Genomic DNA, 5,605 nt, shown 5'->3' with positions numbered 1-5,605 from the left:
AGAGGATACCATATAGGTGGATTTGTTGAAACATTAACTTAGCCATAAGTCCTCTCCTGTATATTGGTGGATAGTTGCATGAAAGTGCCTTCTTGCAGTGAATTTTTCTTGAAACATTAACTTAAAACAGGAGATAGTATGGTCAAATGACAATAAACTAAAAATGTCAACCCATTTATAATTGACATGGCTTGCATAATTCAACTTATTACTTATGCAATTGTCAAGCATGATGATGATAGATTGCATACAGTGAGCCGTATCTCGTTGTCATGAGCGGTTGCTTTCAGGAAGTAACGTTATCTGAGTTTGCAGCTAACAAGTAACAATGGAGCCTTAGATTATGGACCTTAAGCATAAGCCATCTCCTGTATATGGATAGTTGAATGAAAGTGACATATTTGAGTGAATTTCTTGAAACAATAGCTTCTGGAACTATCAGGTATCAGGGAACCACACTTATTAGGAAACTGTGGTCGTGGTTCACATGTTGCATGTTGTTTTGCTTTTATTGTACCGAGGGAAATGAACTGTCTTCCTGATGGATAAGCTATGGCTGTTACATTCTAGAACAAATGCTAGCCAGGTTCATTGATTTTTAAGGTATCGTGGAGAGTTTAGAATGATACCTAAGTTACTTAAATTCTATTGTTACAGGGTGGTTGCTCAAATAAACATTTCATCTAACACAATGATATGTTTGTTTAGAGCACGATTAAGAAAAATGATTTAGCAAGAAAATATGTACAGTCGTCGTATCTACTAAATGGGATCATCATACTTCAACAACAAAAAAATGAGCTTCCAGTAACCGCCAGAGAGCCAAACATCTACTGCGTTTATAAATAGTTCATGAATGCACATGATCGATATCTAATATATGCAGTGCAACGTCATATATTACACAAAACATTCTTATCCTGCTAGATGTCTTTTCGTTTCTCTAATATTTATTCAGATGACTATAATCAATAAATGAAATGTTCAGATTCCTTCTAGTGAAAATTATCAAGTAGTATGAGCGATCGTTTGCATATCTCACTGACTGGACGAAACTTTATTTATGTTATTTGACACTATTAATTTCTTCATTGAGCTGTCATTGACAATTTCATTTATTATGCCAAGTTTGTGGTTGTTGTGATGTCATGCTATTTACTTATTTTAAAGCTGTTGTAGATAAGAGATGTTGTTATAGATAAGAGTTTGATAAATTCTCTCTGGATCAATGACTGTGCTCTGATGCATTTCGTCCAAATATTTTTAACTACGTAAACTCCAACACCATGAGCTCCACTGGTAAGATGACAGGAGTGGAGACCGTTATAGCTAGCCTTAAGATGGTAAGATTGTAGGAGTGGAGACCCTTATACCGCTCTTATATTAGTTTAGCCTTAGCTGCACGCCTTTTATAATTATAACTGCATTATCGTGGAGACCAACACCGTGTGCAGGCCGTGTATACTGCAAATTAGTACTACAAACTAGTGACAAGTTGGCAAGGTTCCACCGCATATTCGGATCTTCACATATTTTTCTCCCGCCGAGAAGGTTTTAAATAAGCTAAGTACTGTCTGCATCAGATTCTGCTCTCATGATGATCTAATGCCGCAGCTATATTATGAGCCGTGATTTGCCGAACCGACTGCAATTTGGCAAAGAGAAACCAAGAAATTAAGTGGGAGGATGCAAGTCAACAATTTAAATAGTACGGAGCATGGCTTTCAATGCTGCCCTGTCTGCTTGCTGCTTAATCTGCATATGTTTAGGAGTAGTTTGTTACAAAAAACTGTTTAGTAGTTTTTATGTTTAGGATGACCAGTGTTTATATGGCTGCTGCATGCTATTTGTACTGAGTGTTATCTGAATTCTGAAGTTATTTTCCTTTGTTTCCGTGACAACTATTTCATGCACCTAATCCTTCATGTAAATTTCTTCATGTTTCCTATTTACAACCAAACAACTTTTAATACATATCCCTTGTTTGCAGTTCATGTAGAATTCAAGTCAAATAACACAAAGTACAAAACATGTTTAACACAATCCACCTAATCCTTCAAGAAAATTTCTATGTTTTCCCTGTGCTAGAACCAAGCGATTTCTATTCAGATTCCCATGTTCTCTATTCATGTAGAATTCAAAATTGTATGACATCACAATTCTACATTTTTGGCTATGCATTTTTAGTATCACGTGGACCAACGAGACCCTTAATATGTATGTTTATTTGTTTGTATACTACAAACAGGACTCTAAATGTTCTGAAACATGTGGCTGCTGCATTCTATTTTGTTCTGAAGCGTATCTGAATTCTGAAATTGGGTTTAGCAAGTGTTGAAGAACAATTTCAAACATTGTATTTGTATGACAAGCTATCTCAGAAATACTAAAAAGACCGTATGTGGCTATGTCTGAGGACCTAGCACTGCATATCCATTTATCATCGAAATTCTGTATTTTCTTGCTTTCCTCTTGGCCTACTGAAACCTGCGGTGCGCTTACCTTCTTACGCCCGTACCATGTAGGTACGGAGGAGAGACAAATTAACTCCATGCTTGTAGTGAGAACATAAGATACAGATCATCGTATGATCTTGACCTTTTCTCCCAAAGCTTGCTTGTGTCAGGACAGTTTGTTCCTTTCAGGTATATTCCCAGCATAACCATGATCTGGTTTCAGTATTTTTCTCCACACAATTCTATAGTACCGAAACTCAAAGGTCAAACCTGAAAACTAAAGTTGGCATTTCTTAACAATCCTTCTAATAATAGAAATGTACATAACTGTAGCTCTCAAGGCAAGACATTTGACCCTTGCGTATATTTTTGTAAGAACCATCCTGATATGTACAATCCGTTGTACTTGTAAGCGATGCCGTAATAGGCAATTTTATACTTACAACTAGCAATGTTGAATTGGCATACTACAATATCTCCTTACCTGTATGCCTTCACCCTGAATTATGCCTATATATACGTAGCAGAAACACCTAACAAAGCACACAAGCTAGAGAGCAAGAGAAGAAAGATAGAAGGGGGAAGAGTTTAGCTGAGAGATCGCCGGCGGCCATGGCGACTGAACAGCTCAACGTGTTGAAAGCGCTCGACGTTGCCAAGACGCAGCTGTACCATTTCAAGGCCGTCGTGATCGCCGGCATGGGCTTCTTCACGGACGCCTACGACCTCTTCTGCATCGCCCTCGTCACCAAGCTGCTGGGGCGCATCTACTACACCGACCCTGCCCTCAACGAGCCTGGCCACCTCCCGGCAAACGTGTCGGCCGCCGTGAACGGCGTGGCCCTATGCGGCACACTTGCCGGCCAGCTCTTCTTCGGCTGGCTCGGTGACAAGCTCGGCCGCAAGAGCGTCTACGGCTTCACGCTCATCCTCATGGTCCTCTGCTCCATCGCGTCTGGGCTCTCGTTTGGACACGAGGCCAAGGGCGTAATGGGGACGCTATGTTTCTTCCGCTTTTGGCTCGGCTTCGGCGTCGGCGGCGATTATCCTCTCAGCGCCACCATCATGTCGGAGTATGCTAACAAGAAGACCCGCGGCACCTTTATCGCCGCCGTGTTTGCCATGCAGGGGTTTGGCATCCTATTTGGTACTATCGTCACAATCATCGTCTCGTCCGCATTCCGACATGCATTCCCTGCACCGCCATTCTACATCGACGCCGCGGCGTCCATCGGCCCGGAGGCCGACTACGTGTGGCGCATCATCGTCATGTTCGGCACCATCCCGGCTGCCCTGACCTACTACTGGCGCATGAAGATGCCCGAAACTGCGCGGTACACGGCACTCATCGCCGGCAACACGAAGCAAGCCACATCAGACATGTCCAAGGTGCTCAACAAGGAGATCTTAGAGGAGAACGTCCAGGGTGAGCGGGCCACCGGTGATACCTAGGGCCTCTTCTCCCGACAGTTCATGAAGCGCCACGGGGTGCACTTGCTAGCGACCACAAGCACTTGGTTCCTACTCGATGTGGCCTTCTACAGCCAGAACCTATTCCAGAAGGACATCTTCACCAAGATCGGGTGGATCCCGCCGGCCAAGACTATGAATGCATTGGAGGAGTTGTACCGCATCGCCCGCGCCCAAGCGCTCATCGCGCTCTGTGGCACCGTGCCTGGCTACTGGTTCACCGTCGCCTTCATCGACATCATTGGAAGGTTTTGGATCCAGCTCATGGGATTCACCATGATGACCATTTTCATGCTAGCAATCGCCATACCGTACGACTACTTGGTGAAGCCAGGGCACCACACCGGTTTCGTCGTGCTCTACGGGCTCACTTTCTTCTTCGCCAACTTCGGCCCCAACAGCACAACTTTCATCGTGCCAGCTGAGATCTTCCCTGCGAGGCTCCGGTCCACATGCCACGGTATCTCTGCCGCTACTGGTAAGGCAGGCGCGATCATCGGCGCGTTCGGGTTCCTGTATGCATCGCAGGACCAGAAGAAGCCCGACACCGGCTACTCACGGGGAATTGGCATGCGCAACTCGCTCTTCGTGCTCGCAGGCACAAACTTCCTGGGCCTGCTCTTTTCCCTGCTGGTGCCGGAGTCCAAGGGCAAGTCGCTCGAGGAGCTCTCCAAGGAGAACGTCGGCGACGATGGCATCGAAGCTTAGGCTGGTGTACATCTCCGGTGACACAGAATCATGCACAAGTGTTTGCTTTTTCATTTCAGCGTTTCTTTCCTTCTGTGTGGCCACTTACTGAATTTGAGGCGTCGCTTGCCGTTCGTGTGTAGCTGTTTATGGCTGGGTTTTCCCTAAACCTAGCATTGCATTTTTGTGGTGCGGCTCTGTATTCGTTTGTGAAGAATTGTCAATAAAATACCCCGTTCATTAGATTTGATTTCAAGAGATCACCTCTTGCCTGTAGTTTATTTTTTTTTAAAACGAAGGCTCAAGAAAAGCTCGGCTTTAAATTAACAACGAAAATGTTAACGCCCACACGTGTGGGCGTTAACCAACTCGTCCACACGCCTCTATCACTGTCCAGTAACTTCTGCACGAATCTTGGCATGAATTAGCTGATTTTGTATGCCACATAGGACAACTCGCGTGTGTGGTGTGTGGGAGAGGTCGCCCACACATCCGTTTTACCACACGGAGGGGCCGGTGTGTGGGCGTTTAGCAGTTCGCCCACACACCAGTTTTCAGTCACGCACAAGGGCTGGTGTGTGGGTGTTTGCCATCTCGCCCACACACCCGCCTCCTCTCCCATACCGAAGCTGCCAGTTGCCATGCGTTTTGCAGTGTACATGGCAACTGCCCTAGTATGATTGCAAGCAGATGGCAACTCTCTCTATTTTTTACCCGAACATGTCAGTTGCCATATGTTAGTGTACATGGCAACTGCCCTAGTATGTTTTGCAATGTACATGGCAACTGCCCTAGTATGATTGCAAGCAGATGGCAACTCTCTCTTTTTTTATCCAAACATGTCAGTTGTCATATGTTTTGCATGGTACATGGCAAACTGCCCTAGCGTGCACGTAAGCAGATGACAACTCTTTCTTTTTAAATGGCAACTGCCCTAGCATGTTTGTGAGCACATGGCAACTCTCTCTTTTTCCCGAACATGCTTTTTGGCA

The 5,605-nt window shown here is 44.7% G+C and overlaps 1 pseudogene; it reads left to right on the top strand.

Moving 5' to 3' along the window:
* The first annotated feature begins 3,025 nt into the window (after positions 1–3,025).
* On the top strand, positions 3,026–4,849 carry LOC123083153 (inorganic phosphate transporter 1-2-like; annotated as a pseudogene).
* Positions 4,850–5,605: the final 756 nt, after the last annotated feature.

This window comes from Triticum aestivum, chromosome 4A (genome assembly GCF_018294505.1).
Source record: "Triticum aestivum cultivar Chinese Spring chromosome 4A, IWGSC CS RefSeq v2.1, whole genome shotgun sequence".
Classification (NCBI taxonomy): Eukaryota; Viridiplantae; Streptophyta; class Magnoliopsida; order Poales; family Poaceae; genus Triticum; species Triticum aestivum.
Note: the sequence above shows the minus strand (reverse complement) of the source record. Positions and strands in the feature narration are given on the sequence as shown.